This window comes from Gracilinanus agilis, chromosome 1 (assembly GCF_016433145.1).
Source record: "Gracilinanus agilis isolate LMUSP501 chromosome 1, AgileGrace, whole genome shotgun sequence".
Lineage (NCBI taxonomy): Eukaryota > Metazoa > Chordata > Mammalia > Didelphimorphia > Didelphidae > Gracilinanus > Gracilinanus agilis.
In genome coordinates, this window is record NC_058130.1 from 501,427,313 (window position 1) to 501,447,816 (window position 20,504).

The 20,504-nt window shown below is 38.3% G+C and overlaps 1 pseudogene; it reads right to left on the reverse strand.

The window, feature by feature from the left end:
* Positions 1-589: 589 nt before the first annotated feature.
* Positions 590-20,504, reverse strand: part of LOC123253375 — a 37,947-nt pseudogene continuing 18,032 nt past the window's right edge.

Below are 20,504 nucleotides of genomic sequence, written 5' to 3' on the forward strand. Positions count from 1 at the left end.
TAAAAGGTAGAAATAAAGCAGGATCTATTAAATCTAACACTAAGATTTCTAACTATAACCCAAGACCCCTCTGCCTTGCAAGGGACTGCTTCGTGTTCACTGGGGTGAACCTACACTCATCTATTCTTACTATCTAAAGATCAAATCTATTTAACTAATGCTATCCTAATAGATGATCTTAAATTTATATAATTCTCCTTAAATTATCTTTAAAATTTCACCAGCTGCCTCAAACTAATTGTCTTCTAATGGCAGTTGGGGTCAGACTCTTCTCAGCAGGCTGCCGCTGCTCTAGTGAGAGGAAAACAGCGCCCCCCTCTGGCTGCTTTTCTCTTTCTCAGCGAAAAGGGCTTACTCCTACTAATCTTCCTCAGATATAAAGATGTTTTTCAATTTCTCCAAAGTTAACTCTCATGAAGATCCTTCACAGACTGATCAGAGCTCTCTAATTGTCTTTCCTATCATGCAATTCTCTTAGTATCACAGATAAGATTTTTCTTCCCTGCTTAAAGGAGCCAAAGTAAACTTCAAAACTCTTTCTCTAGACTAAATCTTTACGTCTAACTAAGTTAGTTAGCTAATTAAATTCTTATCCTAACACTTCTGAGATGTCATTCTGCCTCAAGACACATGGGATACTAAGGAAGATATCTTCATTCATTCGATGCCATGTAATCATAGTGGAAAGTGTATGCACTCACCAAAGATTCTTCATGATGCTTTATATCAGATCTGCCACAGACAAGCCAATGGCTCAGGAAGTACAGCCCTTTCAGCTTGATTAGTCTCATAAACACTTTCAACTACCTGTTTGTGAACATCTTTCCAATGTTCTGAATCACTATCAGTTTCTAAAGCTGGATGAATATTCTTCAGAGACACCAGCAACATTCACCCCACTCCATACAGGAACACTAGAGTCTCCATGTTACCCCATCCATGACAACTTAAAGAGTGGAAACCAAGTCTTTCCCTCATCAGTAACAGAAATGGGCAGAATCCAGATTGCAACAACTTCCAATAACATGGTTTTAGGAAAGTCACTTAGCTTCTGGGCCACATATGTCAAAAGATCCACTGGATTAGATTCAACAAAAAGCTTGCATTTAGGGTTTTTTAAAAAAAAAAACAACAATATTGGGAATGATGAATTTAAAGATATTCACGTTATGCTGGACCAAATTGAGATGACTTTCTCCTTCCTGCTGACATGTCCTAGCTGTAACAATAACCAGCTTTCAGTTTTCAGTTTATAGTCTTTGCCAGACTTTGGTGTTCTGAGGAGAAGACTGCCATGTTGGAGGATCATCAACTCTCCTTTTAGTTTGTCTTCTATGATATCAACTAGGGCAAATTTATCAGCCAAATCCTGCATTAAGATACTAGTGGCACATGCCATGCCAATTGCACCAACTTCAACAACAGTGATGTTGTTATTGGGGAATCTGGTCTTCCTTTAGGACATTCACAACCAGCTGATCCTTGACAGTTAAGATTGCTGGTCAGGTTATGAGGAATTCTAAGATGAACACAAGACTGTTGGTCCCAACCTCATGCCCAAAATAATTTCTAAAAGGAAATCATAATAGAGATTTCTGCATCAGGAGGACTTCAGGTAATATTAGTTTTTCTTAAATATTCATTATCAATAGTACTTTTTGTAATGCTTCATAAGCACTTTCACACATTAATTTTACATTGTCTCACGACAACTCTGAGGTAGATCAGTTGGTCAGTAGATCACTTGGTATGTGCTAGGTACTGCTAAGAGCTAACAATTCAAATACAAGCAAAAAGAGGCAGTCCCTACCCTTAAGGAGTTTATTTTCCAAAGGAAACTGAAGAACAGAGTTGGAGGATTAGAACTAGCTGAGAAATGAAGAACTAACTGGCCCTGATTCCCTCCATCAATGGGGGTTCTGTCACCTTAAATGAAAGTTTGAGGATGAGCTGTCCAATCACAGGGTTCAGGTTCTCCTTAAAGGAGGTTCTAGGAGGAACTGTCCAAACACAGGGAGGGACCGCAGAAGCTGAGGGTACTTAGGATGTATGAATTCCAGGGCTGAATTTGTCTTCCTGAATGAAGAGTTGTCTAGAGCATGATAGAGGAGTCTTGATTGTAACCTAGTGAGAGATGAAGAATGAAAGAGTGCATAAATGAAAGTGAGTCTCAGAAACATTAAGAGATTTACCCAGGGTCACATAGAAAGTTATTGAGAATTCAATCAAAAATTACCACACACCATGACAATTTCCAAAATTCCAGACCCTAAGCCTGAAAGGACAATTCTTGCTAGCTTTCAGCCAGGCTGAAAATATGCATATATACAGACATACATAAATACACAATCAACCCATATGTATGATAAACTGGACCAACATTCTTTCTCTAACTCAATTCTAGTTTGTCCATGACCCATTAATGGCTACTCTTTGGAATCAAGAAGACCCAAGTTCAAATTTGGCCTCAGATACTTGCTAGCTGTGTGACTGTGGGCAAGTCACTTAACCTCTGTTTGCTTATCAGTTTGCAACAAAATCTTGCAACTATCAACCTGCATTCCAGGTTTGACCACCAGTTAGTCACTTTCTTGGTCCTCCTTGAAGATGTCTAGTTACTTGAGCTTCCCAGAAGCATTTCTTGCCTCCAGAGCTATAAGTAGGAACTTTGAATCTTTAGATAAATTTAGTTATGGTGAGAAGTTCATCAGAGAATGAGATGCTGGCATCCCATCTCTGCCCGTATGCACCTGCATTTCTAATGATTGCAGGTATTACTTGTGAAAGATATGGTTCTCAATCATCAGAACAACATAGCTTCAATCCAATACAGTCCTAAGAGAAGAAGGAGTGACCTATTCCCCAAATAGCCCAGCCCACACATCCATGGCCCAACTTGATGGTTCTCAACCCCTGAGATGAGCCCAGAGGTGAAGAGGGTGAAGAAATAGTAGGCAGAGGGCAAAATGATAGAGAAAGAGAGGTCCCATTTTTGACATAAAATGGTGATTAGATTTTGAGGATTTGGCTCAGGGCCTGGGAACTAGGACAGAAAATGATCATGAGAAATAATTGGGGGAGGGGGGAGGCTATTCTAGGAGAAATTACCTACCTGGTGTTGCTTCTCTAAGACAAAACACTAATTACTCTTGAATAAAGCCCTAGTTGCAGCTATACAAGCTTTGTGTGTCTGTATCTGCCTCTGGCTCTTTGCAAGTTAACCTTTCTTCCCATTTGCTTTTATTAACTGAGCATTGACTGGTTTTACAGCATGCCAAAGGCCATCTGTGCTGGAACTCTCTGGTTACTTTGCCAACACCACTCTTGTTCACTGAACAGAGGAGATTCACTGACTGTAGATGGGATTTAACACAGAAGCTGAACTCTAGGCTAATTAACTTCTGGGCTATCTAGCTACCATTCACCCAACCTGGCTTTGGTTTTTCTTTCTAAGCCTAAAGCATTTAGCATTCTCATGTTTCCCCAGGAAAATGATGTCTTCTGCCTCTAAACACCCCTATGACAATTTGGGAATTGTCTAACTTCTACAGTGCTCAGTTTCTTCTCAGCTATTCAGGAAGCTTCCGAATGCCAGGGTGGTCTTTTGGTTATTGTGCCTATGGAATCACTATCTGACTTACTCTGTGAGTTTCTAGAAGTGATTTTTCAACAATTCATCTTAATTTAATGCAAGCAACATTTACAAAGTACCTAATACGTATAAGACACTGGGCTAAGTACTAGGGATACAATGACAAAAATGTAATCTCTGTATTTAAGAAATGTATACTTTGTTAGAGGAGGAGGAGTAAAACATATGCCAAAGTAAGTTTGGTCAAGGAAAATTGAGAGGGGGAAGCACTAACAACATTGGGGGCCGGGGTCCAATGTAGAAAAGGCTTCATTGAAAGGTAATACCTCAGGGGCAGCTGGGTAGCTCAGTGGATTGAGAGTCAGGCCTAGAGATGGGAGGTCCTAGGTTCAAATCTGGCCTCAGACACTTCCCAGCTGTGTGACCCTGGGCAAGTCACTTGACCCCCATTGCCCACCCTTACCACTCTTCCACCTAGGAGCCAATACACAGAAGTTAAGGGTTTAAAAAAAAAAAAAAGGTAACACCTGAGCTAACCTAGCTAAATACCTTTAATTTTAGGGTTTTTTTTAATCAGCAAAAGTATGCCTTTTTTCCCCTCTCAATTTCCCTTTCAGCTGAAAAAGGAAGAAAAACAACCCCTTTGCTGTACTTCTTTTAAAACTATGTATAGTCAAGCAAAACAATTTTCCCCATTGATTGTATTCATCCCCTCCCCAAACTGTCATAAGATACATTATAATTTCTTCTATTTTTTTCAGCCTTTTGACTTTGTTTTTAGTACTTCTTGTTTCATGGAGTTTTCAGCTTCTAATGAATCCATTCTAATTTTTAGGTAATTCGTGGTTAGTTCTGTACCTCTTATGCCAAACTATTAATTCTCTTTCAGCTTTTTTCTTCCATAACTCTCATTTCTTTTCCATTTTTTCCCCTAGTGTGTTCTCATTTTTCTTATAAGAATATTTTTAGCTCTTTGAAAAACCAAACCAAACCTCTTGTTTTATCTGTTCTAGGAATTCTAGCTCAAGCTGGGTTTTTCTTTGAGACTTGGCTTGTAAACATTTTGGAGTTGTTCCCTTTTTCCATGTCTTGAACATCCTTATTATCACAATAAAATTTCGTAGTGGGATTCTTTTGTTTGCTCATTCTTCCAGTCCATTTCCTGACTTCAGTTAGTGCCAGGCTCTGGACACTTCTGGAGGGAATGTCTTGACTGGTCCTGCTATTTCTTTCTTGGTAGTATGAAGTTATCCCAGGATCTCAGGCCAGGGACCTGCAAGCTTTCAGTGCTCCCAGAGAGGTCTGATTCAGAGAAGTCTGATCACTCTCCTGTTTGTCTAAGTTATGCAGGTTCATGCCTTGGGTTTGGTCTGAGGAACACACCTGTGGACTTGCCCCTGCTTGGAATTGCAGTAGACTACTATTGGACACAGCAGCTATCAGCCAGCTGGAAAGCTCTGCTGGTTCAGATTGACAGAACTGATTTATTGACAGATATTAGAATATCCCTTTTGGTCTGAGATTCCTGTCCTAGTTATTCCAATATGTGCTTCAGACTGGGTTAGAGGCTAGAACTGAGAGCCTGATCCACTCATAAGGTCCATGCTATATCACTGTTTCTTGATTCTGAACTTGTTCCCCTCTTGGTATACATTTTAAGGCCTGCAGCCACTCCTTAGTATGGATTACCATCTCAATGTTTAGGACCTCTCCTTAGTCCATCCAAAATCTGTGACTCTGACCTAGGTAATGAGAAACAGAACTGCCAGTTGGTACTTGTTCCCATACCACGAAGAAGTTTAAGTGTCTTTGTGCTGGATCTGAGATTCTTATTGCCCTGATCCATATCCTCTCCCTCCACTAGAATATTTCTTGGTGTGCTCCTGTCCCCAGTAGCTTTAGATCTCTCTTTCTATTTCCCTATGCTGACTTGAGCTAGAAAAAAAATGACTCATCATGATTTTTTTCCCTTGGATTTCCCCATCAGGATTTGATATAGTACATTTTCTAGATCTTTTTGGAAGATTTATTTTTGGCAGAGAGCTTACTATACTTCTTCCTGCTACTCAGTCATCATGACCTCATCCTCTTTTGCAATTTAAAATCATTTTAGTTTAAAAATTATAAGTGATTATCACTTTAAAATTATAAGTAATTTTAAAAATGGAATTAAAAATAAATTTGAAATAATTTTTAAAAGTTCATGCATAGGGGCCAGCTGGGTAGCTCAGTGGAGTGAGAGTCAGGCCTAGAGACAGGAGGTCCTAGGTTCAAACCTGGCCTCAGCCACTTCCAGCTGTGTGACCCTGGGCAAGTCACTTGACCCCCATTGCCCACCCTTACCAATCTTCCACCTATGAGACAATACACCGAAGTACAAGGGTTTAAAAAAAAAAAGTTCATGCAAAATTTCTATTTTGGCATTTTCACAATACACTTCTGAATTTTTAAAAATGTAGTTAAGAGCTTATATCTTGATAAGATCTAAAAAAACTAATGCTTTAAATGTTATATATTAATTATTAACTAATTAATCTGTAATTCTCCAGAGGTTAACATTCTCTATTTAAAGAATATTAATCTTCTACTTCTAGGAGACAGTATTTAGAATCAGAGGACTTAACATTTAAATTTAATCTTGTTTTTCTCATTTCCTTAATCAATTGTAAATCATTTGTCAATCTGGAATATGGAAAATACAAGCTATGCCCTGTTTGCCAATAGGTTTTATTATTAAAGGCAATTTTACATATTATTCTGTATATAAGCATGTTAAAAATGGTTTCCCAAGTCAGACCAGAAAAATCTATCTAATAATTAAGATGTGTATTAAGAATAATAATATATTTGCAGTAGCATGGAACTCAGCTATTATGTGTAACAATGGGAAAATATATTCTCAGTTCCAACTTGGGACATAAGAAATATATATCTTTTTAAGGCTTCAGTGACTCTCATTTCTACCTGGTAGCCACTAGGAGTGGGGATTTCTTCATTCCTGCCCAGGCTACACTCACAACTTCCCCATAGTGTTTCAGAAATCTCTTCATCTTAGAAACTCACTACAGTTTTGGAATGGAAATTTCCAATTTCACACATTAGAAATGCCTTCTATTCCTATGACCTCTCCGTCAGATTAGATAGCTCTTTCTAGAACTTCCATTTAAGGAGGGCCCTTTCCCAAGGCCAACCATCAAAGAGAATCTGTGGTTCCCTGTGCCTTGTACTCAAGTCACCAGGGGATGATATCAACATGAATCTTTAGTCTCCAATCAAATATTAGTGACGTGAAATACCTATTAAAGAAAAAAAAGGCTCACTTGTATGGGGAGGAGCAAGGATTAGAATATTGCTGCCATCACGACTATTGAATCATTTCAAGCCCACAAGAAGCCCAGAAAGGCTTCTCCCCTGGATGAGTACTTTAGAGGCTAAGCCAGAAGCAGGGCTGGACATATGGAAGCTACTTTTATTTCTGGGGCTCTTGGTTTAATCTCTCCATTGGTGGGAGTTGGTTGGTGGTTGTTGAAAGTGGTAGCAGGAATATCAGACTCTTTTTAAAGGGCTGCTCCCCTTGATGATTCTTGGGAAGGGTGGGGAATGAAGGGAGAAAGGTTAAGATGGAAGCAAGACTTATGTTCTAGGGGGCCCTATTATTCCCAGACTCATGACAGTCTTACCAATTCATTAGTGGCAGTTGATCAACATGATGTTATTTGAATTGAAAAAATAATTAAAATAACTATAAAATAATTAATAATATATGATACAATGATAACATGAAACAAATAATGAAATAATAAAATTTCCTTTCAAATTTCCTTTTATTCCTTAGACTCTCAGGCCTTTGTTGATGATGAATAATGGATTATATACCAGGTGATTAGCATCATCTTATTCCATTGCAACTTGTTTGTTTTACTGTTAGAAGAACATCTATTAAAAAAAAAAAACAAGAAAGGAAAACTATATTTTTGGAGCTATAATTCTAGAAACAAAAAGTGTCTGACTTCCTGTATTGCCATAGGAGACTGTTAAATTGACTCTTATAAAACCCATTGGCCTATTGGGCCCAATCTATACTTTCCATATTCAAGATTGACAAATGATTAACAACTGATTAAGGAAATTCTATAGGGAAGTCTACTGAGGAAGACTGGGAGATACATAATAAGGACATTCTAATGATACAAAGGAAAATAATTTTAGTGACAAAGAAAAACAAAATTTGTCTAGATCAAGGTGGATGCAGAAGGAACTCATCAAGCAACTTAGATTTTTTTTTTTATGGTGCAACTATTTAAAAAAATTTTTTTTAATTTATAATATTTTCCCATGATTACATGATTCATGTTCTTTCCCTCTCCGCCCCTCCCCCACAGCCAATGTGCAGTTCCACTGGGTTTTACATGTATCATTGATTAAGACCTATTTCCATATTATTGATAGTTGCACTAGGGCAGGGGTTAGCAACGTATGGCTCTTTTGAGGGCCAGATATGGCTCTTTCTGCAGGAGCCATTAAGTCAATTTTTTTTCAGGCACTGTTACAGGAGCGGCACTGTGAGCACCGTACGGCTCTCACGAAATTACATTTTAAAAAATATGGCATTTACAGCTCTCACGGCCAAAAAGGTTGCTGACCCCTACACTAGGGTAATCGTTTAGCATCTACATCCCCAATAATATCCCCATAAGTCCATGTGTTTAAGAAGTTGTTTTTCTACTCCCATAGTTCTCCCTCTGAATATGGATAACTTTCTTTCTCATAAGTCCCTCAGCATTGTTCTGGATCCTTGCATAGCTGCTACCAACTTAGATTTTAAAGGGAAATGTACATAAAGAAGATTGAAGGGCAAGTCACAGATATTAAATCAAAGTGTGGCATTTTTGCACAAATTTAATCAGTGATGCTAAATCCCCTTATGAGCAAAGGTGGAGGAGGAAAGCTGAGGACAATGAAAAAGGTTTTCCTTAAAGGATTTTCCTTCTATTTAGAATTAAACTATGATCCTATAGGAGAGAGCCAGGAGAAATGGATTAGTGAAACAGAGGCCAATTTTATCTTTTTTTTTTTTTTCAAACTTTACCTTCCATTAAAGAATCAAAACTAATTGTGGTTCCAAGGCAGAAGAATGATAAGGGCTAGAGAACTGGGATTAAATGACTTGCCTAGTTAGGAAGTGTCTAAGGTCACATTTGAATCCAGAATCTCCTGTCTCCACCCTGTCTCTATCCACGGAGCCACCTAGTTGCCAATTTAGTCTTGATGTCAGGAAAAACTTCTTAATAATTAGAAATTTGCAAGAATAGAATGGACTCTTTAAGAGCTGATGAATTCCCCTGCCTTTAAGGGTTTCAGGCAAAGCCTGGATATAATAATTTGCCAGGTATGTTATAGTAGGGATTGGATTAAATGATTCTACCCCTCCAACTCTATGATTGTGGCTCTGTGAATAGAGTGCTAGACCTGGAGTCAGCAAGACTTGAGTTCAAATCCAGCCTCAGATACTTCCTAGCCATGTGACCTTCCTATCTGCCTTAGTTTCCTAGACTTTAAAATGGAGATAATAATAATACTACTTCACAGAATTGATGTGAAGATCAAATGAGATAATATTTGTCAAGCACTTAGCACAATACTCTTACTTAGCACATAGTAGGTACTTAGTAAATGTTTGCTAATTTCACTTTTCCTCATTCTTCTAATTATAGTGGTCTGAAAGCCAGGAGTTATCCTCAGGTCTTCATTCTTCCTTAAGCCACTATCTAATTAGTTCCCAAGTCTTGTTGATATTATCTTCCCAACACATCTGTCCCAAACCACAACCTCCTTACTCCAGGCTCTCTTGACCTCTCAGCTGAAGTGATAGAATATCATTCTTGCATCTAGTTTCCCTCATTCTCAAACCATCTTCCATACAAATGTTTCCAAAGCATCAATATGACAAAGTCACTATTCTGCTCAAAAAGCTTCAGCTGTTCCTGTGTTGCCAGTAGGATAAAATGTAAAATTTTCTGTCTCATCATTTAAAATCATTCCCAATCTGACTTCAGTCTACTTCTCCAGGCTAATTATCCTTTCCTACCTCTCTTGAAATATTTTCTCCAACCCCTATGTAACATTCCATCTTCTACCTTTGCACAAGATATCCTTTATGTTAAAATGCTCTCCCTCTACATCTCTGTCTCTTGGAATCTATCGCTCTGGGTTTTTTGGTGTTTTGGTGTTTTTTTATCCATTATCTTCTGTCTTAGAATGGACACTAAGTATTGGTTCCAAGGCAAAAGAGCAGTGAGGGCTAGGCAGTGGGGTAAGTGACTTGCCCAGAGTCACACAGCTAGAAAGGGTCTGAGGTCAGATTTGGCCAAAGGTCTCCTGTCTCCAAGCCTGGCCCTCTATCCACTAAACCACCTAGCTGCCCCCTGAACTCTGTTATGTAGACCATATCTCCAGGTTTAAGCTGATGTAAGCTAAAGTCCAAAGGAATTCTCTGGGTTAACAAGCCAAGTTTGTGCAATTCATCCAGTCTCTTCTTTAAAGCTTTTATATATCTATATAGCTGACACTCAGCTCCAATGTGTGACAAGAGAGCTGACTTCTGGGATGAACTATGCCATGGAACGTGCCCATACAGAAGTTCATACGGTGACAATCTTGTGTCACTACAGGGTTGACTTTTTAAATAAAAAAGAACAATGGGGAGTGATTGTACCCATTTCAGATGGCTTTCAGAACACACTTTCCCAATCAGAGTTTTAATTCTCTTATTGCAGATTTCAATTTGCCCTGAGGATGAGGGGTGATAGACTGAATGTAAGCTTCTCTTTATCCCCAAGGTCTTATAAATCTCATGCAAGATGTTCTGGGAAAAGTGTGGCCCATGGTCCGAATCTATTGTAGCTGGTACAGAAAATCTCGGAACTATCTCTCTCAGAAGTATCTTTACCACAAAGGCTGCATTGTTTTTCTTTGCAGGGAACACTTCTGGCCATCGAGTCAACCTGCCAATAATGACTAGGGCATATTTTTAACCCTGACAATTGGGCATTGATATATAATCGATCTGCAAGCACTCAAATGGGGTATATGCCAATTGTCTGCCTCCTAGTCCCTTAATTCTGGTCACATCTGTTAAGATAAAAAATGATAAAGACTGATATAATAATAGAAATTAGTATTTTAATTAAAGCCATGGCCATGTTGGTAAAATATATATGACTGCGCCTATCTTTTATATTTACCGCTGGAGCCCATCCTCTCCACATGTCAGTCAGCCCTTCAGGAAGATCAAGAGACCTCTCTTTCGGCCCTCCTCCCATTTAAACTGTCCTATGCATGGGGACGTAGACGTCCCCACACCCAAAGAACCGGAAACTGGAAACCCGTTGGACCACGGGAAATGTAGTTTGATAGTCCCCATGTGTCCATAGAAAATTTGCTAGACACTTCCAAATAGTACTTCCCGGAATTTAAAACAACATTTCCCCCTGAGGTCCAGCAAAGAAAAAGGTTAGCCCTTTTTCTTTGCTGGACCTGTAAAAATAGACAACTTCTAAATTCCAGGAATTTGTGGAATAAAAGAAATAGAAGAACAAATGGATAATGCTAGAGGCATTGACAAAAAAACCCAACAATTTGGGGGCAGTCCCCTATTGGCATAACATGTACAATTAAAACAATACATTCAATTCAAATTCAACTCCCCATAATTCAATTAACTGCACCCCAACGTTCAATTTTGGTCTTCATGGTACAGTGAAGGCTTTTCAGGTATCTTCATGGTGTCTTCCCAAACAGGTTCGTCGTCTGGATTCTGGGGAGATGGCAAAATCCTTATCCTGAAATTATTCTCAAAAGCATTTAAACTAAACATTATAGATTATAAAACATACATTTCCTTCTAAGAATCATACATTTCCCCCTGAAATTACTCCTAAAAGAGTTAAATATACATATATTTTTACATTATCAAATTTTTAAAAAAACTTAATACACATCCCATCCCCCTGAGGAAAATTCTAAACACACCTTTTTTCCTTGAAAAGGGTACCTCAGGTCAGCTAAGGATGAGTGGCTGATTCACAGGGATTGTATGAAATCAATTGGCAAAATACAAAGAATAAAATTCAAGACAAAAGAAGAAAAAATTAACTTGTGAATGAAATGTAAAATGTGCAAAAAATGTAAGGAAAATAAACCTTGAATCAAGGCCCAATTTAAGTGATTTAAGCAGTTTGCAATTACCCATTTAGGGCCAGGACTTAAGGGAAATGTCTCTCTCTGATCGGATTTGCCATCAACTTTTCAGGGAAGTGAGCCAAATAAATAACCAATCTTAGGTGCTGGCCTAGGAATTTAAGTTGAGATGACCCACGTCCTCTAAAGTTTTAGAAAAGACTGGGACTCCAGGATTCAAACCCCAATTTCAAGCCCTAAAGTATTGGCATAGACCTCTACAATCCATACAGATTTTTAGTCAAGTGACCATGTGCTTTCTTAGCACTATTAACAACTCTCATGTTCCCTTCTCCTGGAATCAGACAGAAAGGCATTAAATCACAGTCCCATATTCTCAATCTCAGGCTCAGGTATTTGCATTAAGCTTATATTGCTGTAGAATCAGAAAAAAGATAAATAATGATTATATATGTACTTCCAGTACAAGATGAGAAAAAGGAAAAATCAATTGCTCTAATTAAAAAAAATGTTTTAAAAATCAAATATATATATATATATATATAGCTTAGAACTAGAAGGGTTTTGTTACCCAAAAATGAGATTTTTTTGTGAGAGAAAATGGATCTTACAAATAGCAGATTCACAATGCATATTCAAATAGAGTACCATAATTTCCAATCGCACATTTCAAAACAATAAACAATGATGTTTAAAAAATCATATACTTGTTAACAACTTTTAAATCTTGGCTAAGAGTTTCTCAACAAACTCTGTTATTGCTTCCATAGCAAAATCTGATATTTAAAAATTCTTCTGGTCTAAATTATCCTCAGATAAGAATATACAGGAGCTCCTTGGCTTTCCTGTTTTAAAAAGCAATCCCGGGTAGGAAATTTTCATGCTTCTATCCATTTAAGGCAATAATTTTTTTATAATAAAATATATAAAAGCAAGGCATGGAAACTTCCAAGGCTCTATACGATTACCAAGACAGAATAAAATTTAAAAGACATGTGCTCCTATAAATCCAGTATACATAAGGCAATTTACAACTTTAAAAAATGTGTAGGAAATATAATGTGAGTATCAGATTAACAAGCTGGTCAAAACCTCTTACCAGTTCTAATAGATTTTTTCTCATTATTTGGGAGTTACAATAAAATCACAAACAGAATTAATGTAGCAGCCACAAACTTCATTAACTTAAGATGATTCAGTGCAAAGGAAAATCAACGAAATAAGCAAGATTAATTCACCAAACTAATTAGCAAAATACAGTAAGATACAGTCTCTTTAAAAGTCATTCAGTTCTGAAAGGTTTTTTCTTTAAGGTTTTTTTATAATCAGTCTCTGCTCTTAGTTCAGAGTTCCGAGAAGAATTTCTTCCCCTGAGTTTTAGTTTTTAATAATCACAAAAGTTTGAGTAGGCCACGCAACCGATGGAGAGTAATCACTAGTTCAAGGTTCAGACACTAGGTCCACGTGGGGTCGGGTCGTGGGCTCGGGGCTAGAGAAAAGCTTAGGTCAGTTTTGTAGAAAATCCCACGTGTAGAGCTTGTGGGCGGGGGTTTCCCCCGTGGAGGGCAAGAATGGCCTTTCAGGTTAAGAGTCCCCTATAAGAAAGTAGGGAGAAAAGAGGAATATACTTCTCAAATCTTTAGCGGCAGAGCTGAAGCTGAAACGGAGGAACTCGGCAAGTCAGGGCCAGGTGGTAGTGAAAGCGTCAGCAGTTCCAGCAGTCTCCAAGTCAGGGCAGGGCTGTAGTGGAAGTGGCAGCACCAGCGAGGCAGGATCGGAGAAGTGGTCTGTACTCTCGGGCTCAAGATTCAGGATTAGGCAGAGAACAGAAGCGGAGGAAGGGAGGCCAGGTCAGGGCGATCAGCGTCAGAGGCCAGCAGAAAACCTGGCAGTCCGTCAGTGTCCACAAGGGCCACCAGGCCCGGGGCATTGAGCAAAATAATTCGCAGCCCAGCAGCAATTAAAACCATTGTCCCTTTCCCCTAAAAGGCAGCTTAGAGGCTGGGGAAAATAGGGAGAGTAGGGAGAGGACTGGGCGAGGAAAAAGATCATTTCTGAGACTGGGTCCCAGAGCCGCATGGCTTCTTCTTAGGCTATCTAGAAAATTGAGAATTTGAATTTCAACCTTGTGGTTGCCATTATTGTTAAGATTAAAAATGATAAAGACTGATATAATAATAGAAATTAGTATTTTAATTAAAGCCATGGCCATGTTGGTAAATATATATATGACCGCGCCTATCTTTTTTTTTTTTTTTTTTTTTTTAAACCCTTACCTTCCATCTTGGAGTCAATACTGTGTATTGGCTCCAAGGCAGAAGAGTGGTAAGGGTGGGCAATGGGGGTCAAGTGACTTGCCCAGGGTCACACAGCTGGGAAGTGTCTGAGGCCAGATTTGAACCTAGGACCTCCCATCTCTAGGCCTAGCTCTCAATCCACTGAGCTACCCAGCTGCCCCCCGCGCCTATCTTTTATATTTACTGCCGGAGCCCATCCTCTCCACATGTCAGTCAGCCCTTCAGGAAGATCAAGAGACCTTTCTTTCGGCCCTCCTCCCATTTAAACCGGAAACCCGTTGGACCACGGGAAATATAGTTTGATAGTCCCCACGTGTCCATAGAAAATTTGCTAGACACTTCCAAATAGCACTTCCCGGAATTTAAAACAAACACGCCCTGGTTGTACTGCAAGCAAACCTTGCATTTCTGGCATGTTCTAATTGCACATGTAGATATGCCAGGAGCCATCCAGTGCCTTCGAATGCCATCCACCAGGGATTGGGTCCCATAGTGGCCTTTGGCATGCAATGCATTGCATAGGGTATTATATAAAGATCTTGGAAGAATGGGTTTGTCCTCACTAGAAAACCATACACCTCTCACTAACTTGGCCCCTAGATTTTCTACCCAGTGCTTTACTTCCCTCGGGGAGTATGCCTGTTTTAGATCTGCTTCATCCACCAAGGAGAAGTTTAGCACATGGATGGGACAAAATCAGGCACCATATTTTGCTGTTATATCTTCCCTCCTATTTCCCAATGAGACTTCATCCACACCCCCCTCAGGATTGGTTGATGGGCACTTGGCTAAACTGGCTCTCTTGTTAATAATGAATATTTCTAATCTCTATATCACTAAATAATTGTTGTATTGATGTTGTTAAGGATTATCCCTATTAGGCAGACTAACTCCTGAGTAGAAACCACCATGGTTTAGCCACAATGGCCCTCTCAGGTGAACCTCCCAAATCAGGAGCAGTAAGCAATGAGATCTGCCCACAATTACCCTCCAGAAGCAACTGCCTAACTCCCTCTCAACTGTCCCCTCACCCAAAGTTCTCCAGGGGCGGGTCCCCTGGAATTCTGGGTGAGGCTGACCCTGTATTTTGCAGGGATTCCATCCTGCCATCCTTTACATAACAACTCCTTTTGAAATTCAGCTCAAGACAAGCTCTTCTAGGGACCTTTCTTTTCTTCCTGAATTATGAGTGCTCCCCCAATCAATGAAAGAAAGAAAGAAAGAAAGCATGGCATTTGGATTTAGAGTCAGGATAACCTCAGTTTTAATCCTCTTTCAGAGGCTTCTGAGCTGTATGAGTGAGGGAGTCATTTAACTTCTCTTTGCCTCAGTTTCTATTAAATGAATAGTGTGGAACTGATAGCTTAAGTCCCTTCCAACTTTAAATCTATGATCTTATAAATAAATACCTGAAAGCATCTTTTGAGTTATCCCCTAGGGGCCCTTGAGTGTGCCTGTATTAGAATTTGTGGTCCTTGGTAAGATACAACTAAATTTTGATATTCTTATGGCTAGGGGCATTGTTCATTAATAACAGCTGACACTAATGGAGTGAGTACTTCACATACCTGATATTATTTTATTTTCACAATCACTTATGAAGTAAATGGTTCTATCATAATTACCACCATTTTATAGATAAGGAAATGGTCACTCTTTTTTTTTTTTTTGCCCAGAGTCACGCAGCTAGTAAACAATAAAACCAGTATTCAAACTCAAGAAATCTGACTCAAAATTTAAAGTTCCTCATACCATATTTGCTTCCAAATTTGTATTTGTCTTTAGTCACTCTTCACAATTGTAATAGGATAGTATTTTGCACATAGGTCAAATCAAGTGAGCAAGCATTTATTAATTGCCCACAATGTACCAGGCATTGTGCTAAACACTAGAAATACAAAGAAAGACAAAATACAGTCCCTGCTCTTAAAGAGTTCACAGTGTAATGGATGGAGAAAGCATGTAAACCATGATGTATAAACAAGATATGTACAGGACAAATTGGGGATAACCAACATAGGGAAGAGTCTAGTATTAACTAGAACTAGAAAAATGTTCTTGCAGAAGGTATGATTTTAGCTGAGACTTGACAGAAACCAGGGAAGCCAGAGGTGGAGATGAGGAAGGAGAATGTTTTAGGTATGGAGGACAGCCAGGAGACAGAGGGTCATGTTCCAGGAACAGTAGATTCTCAATAAATGTTTATTAAATGGAACTGGATTTAATTAAGGGATCTATAATTACCTAATAATACCTTATTTACCTCAAGGCAGGGAGGTAGAAAACATGTTCTTTCTGTGTCCTCTCCTGCTCAGAGATCTAAGATCAAGGAAAGGGCAGAGTTCAAGGTTCTGTTGAATACAGGGAACTGAATGACTTTTTAAAAAATATTGTAAATAACAATTTATATACTTTGGATATAGAGAAGATGCAATGGGTAATAAAGGGTTATCCAAAAGTTGTGATGATCTTTGGCTTTCAGTTTCTTCATCTGAAAAATGACAGGACTATAAAGTCTCTTCTAGCTCAAATCTTGAGTCTAATTTTAGGGAAAAAATGCAAACAAAATCTCAAGTGATTTTTTATACATGCTTTGAGCACTATTTTAAAAAAAATCAGAGTAATACTTGTTGAAGTAATAAAAATAGCCTTGGACTAGTAGTAATCAAGAGATTTGGGGATTGATTCTTATGGCACTAGACCAGCTATAAGGCCTTGGGTGAATCACTTGATCTCTCTTCTCTATAAAATGAGAAGTTTGGATGAGATGATATTCAAATTACTTTCCAACTCTACATACTATGATTCCTTGAGTTTCTCTTTACCACAGTGCTCTCTGTTCCAGTAATTTTCAATAGAATATGTTGGTTTTTTTTTAATCCCAGAAAGCTATCAAAAGAAAAATTTAAACTTTTGTCATTCAGAAGTACCTTACAAGATGCTCACAAGTTCAGGCATGTAGTGATTTAGAATTTACATATATTTGGAAACATACTACCTCATGAACTTTTTTCCTACTTCAATTCTTTTTTTTTTTTAATTTTAATTTTTAGAAAAAATTTCCATGGTTACGATTCATGTTCTTACTTTCCCCTTCACCCCCCATAGCCGACATGCATTTCCACTGGTTTTAACATGTGTCATCAATTAAGACCTATTTCCATATTATTGATAGTTGCATTGGTGTGTTAGTTTAGTGTCTACATCCCCAATCATGTCTGCCTCAACCCATGTGTTCAAGCAGTTGTTTTTCTTCTGTGTTTCCACTCCTGCAGTTCTTCCTCTGAATGTGGGTAGCGTTCTTTTCCATAAATCCCTCAGAATTGTCCCGGATCATTGCATTGCTGTTAGTACAGAAGTCCATTACATTCTATTTTGCCACAGTTTATTAGTCTTTGTGTACAATGTTCTTTTGGCTCTGCTCCTTTCACTCTGCATCAATTCCTGGAGGTCTTTCCAGTTCACATGGAATTCCTCTGCTTTATTATTCCTTTGAACACAATAGTATTCCATCACTAGCATATACCAGAATTTGTTCAGCCATTCCCCAATTGAAGGACATACCCTTGTTTTCCAGGTTTTTGCCACCACAAAAAACGTGGCTATAAATATTTTTTTCTACTTCAATTCTTTTTGCCTAAGCTGTCAGACTTTGAGTTAGCATAACCATAAGATTGTGTTAATCATCAAAGCAATAGAATTACTGGGTAAAATAACTTAATTTTCCATGGTACTTTAACAGAGATACTTAATAATTTCTATAAATAAGTATTGATCCCAATATAAAAAGTCACATCATTAAAAAAAAACATTTGTGGTAGCATAAATTGGGTAAGTATTGATCCATGAATGTCTAAACAAATTGTAGTATATAAATGTAATGAAATATTGTGCCCCCCCAAAATAACAAATATGAAGAATTCAGAGAAATACAATAAAACTTGTGTGAACTCAACACAGAGGAAAGCATTTTAGTTATAGTTAACTACTACTGGTCACAAGCTGAGAGGTCTCCTAGCTCACACATAGGTGTATAGCTCAGTTTTGTACCTCATTTATGAAGGTATTAATTATTTATGCAACTTCACTCCAACTTTGTTACATTTACCTTCTATTTTACCTTATTACAAGTAGAATACTCTTGATAATACGACAAGGGGAGGTTCAATGAATCTTATTCTTGGGAGCTCATTGCAATATTTCCCTCAACCCCCAAGAAACCAAACAACAAACTATTTTATAAGGAAGAGTTATTGACAATGCTCTTTCTGCAAGTTCTAGAGGTACTAGGAGTCCCTGATTTTAATTTTGATTGGGAACTTGCTTCCTAGAGGGAGAAGGGGATCTTCAACAAAGGACCTCCTTGTACCTAAAGGATGAAAGCCATATCATGGAGAAGAGCAGGAGAGAAGGACTCTTGCCTCTGGTCAACTATGCTTGGATTAGACAAGCATCCCGATAAGTCCAAAGTCCCTTGGTGAGAAGTGGAAGTAGGGAGGGTGAATGTGCCACAGGTAATAGTAGGAAAACCATATAGAACAAGGATATGTTTTTTTGCCTGTGGGACTCTTTCAAGTATATAGAACTCAATTTAATAAATCTTTAATACTTATTATGCTAAAGGCTATGGTAGATGCAAGAAAAATCTGCTTATCTGTCTCTGTCTCTCTATCTCTGTTTCTCTCTTTCTTACTCCCTCTTTCTTCCTTTCTCTCTCATGTTATGAAGATTTTAATCTATTCCTTTCTACACAGTAGCTGTTCCTATAAGTTAAGGCTTATGCATGAAAAATAGATAGAGAACAGAAGAATTTGTGCCTATTATTCTTCCTGGTCTTTCTCCTCCTGGTCCTGGCTTCTCTTTCATCAAATGTGTTATGGTATAACAGTCTCTTTCACACAGGAGAGTCTCAATTAATACAATAAGAAAAAATTTTAAACCCTTACCTTCTGTCTCAGAATCAATTCCAAGTATTGGTTATAAAGTAGAGTGGCAGGGAAGGAGACTAGGCACTTGGGGTTAAGTGACTAGCCCAGGTTTACATAGTTGGGAAGTATCTGAGGTCAAATTTGAACCCAGGACCTCCTCTCTCTAGGCCTGAAGCTATCCACTGAACCTCCTGGCTGTTTCTCAATTAGTACTTTTTGATGATCCATATCAATAGAAAACCTGATCATTTGGAACATGAAGTCATAGATTAGGCACTGGAGTTTACTTTATGGAAGTTAATAAAATTTTAAATCACAGGAAAACTATATTGTTATCCCCATAATCCAAAAACTCTTGTTCTGTTCTAGTACACTGAATGATGTATGAGGACTTAATGGACTAGCTCAACACACTGCAAATTGGACAGATCTTACAGACGATCATTGAATTATAGCCAGGGTAAAGAAGGAGGAAAAGATCACATTGAAATGCATTTGGTGTTAAGATTCTTACTGCTTGAAAAGTCCACATTTTTAACACCAACATTTTCCTTGTGATGCTATCTAGCTATGGGTCAAGTATCATCCATGATTATAAAAGAATTAAAATTGTGAGTGACCCAAAGGAAATATATGGATTTTTTTTAAGTGAGCATAAGCAGGCTATAGCATATGGTTAAATATGACTTTTAAATAAGATTAGACATTAAATATATTATTAAATCTGTGTTTGTCTGGAAAGGGAGATAGGCCAAGTCATGCAGGAAGAATGAGAAACAATAGATGGATTGCCTAAGTGCCCTACCGGTGTTTCAGGAAGATTAGAATAACTAGAGAAAGACCTCTAATGTGGGTGGATCCATTATGGAATGTAATAATTAAAATGGATTTGACAAATATAAATTAAATTTAAAAATTGTGGTTGCTTTTTATAATAATTAAATATCAAGTCATTAGACTGTTAGTTGCTTTGTTTTAGCAAAATAGTGATAGTAAGAGAGGGAAATGTAGGAAGGAGGTAGAAAATATTGCCTAGCTAAAAATACCCTAAGTCTAGTCCAAGTGCCTCCAGATCAGGAATGTGAATTCAAATGTGAATCTCACCAGCCCTCGAGAGTGTTTCCAGCCAGGCGTTTCAACATCCAAAGACAAACACTGAAGAGGCTGAGCCACAAAGGGCAGTCTCTCACACCAAGGAGGCAAGAGTCTCACCAGAGTAAGAGCCCCTCTTCAGCCCAGAGTCTCCAATGCAGAAAGTCGAATCTTCACTAGAATCCAAAGTCCACATCAGGAAGCTGAACTCCAAAGCCACAAAAGAACCTCACCAGAGCTCATGCCCTCAAGGTAAAAGACAGCAAAAGAACCCCCAGGGGCCCTGAGGCTCCTGCTTATACTCAGTTTTCTCCACCCATAATTTCAGCTCTCCTCCCCACATCTCAGGAATCAATCACAGTCTCCCAATTTGCCTTTGTGGTCTTTTAAGGTATG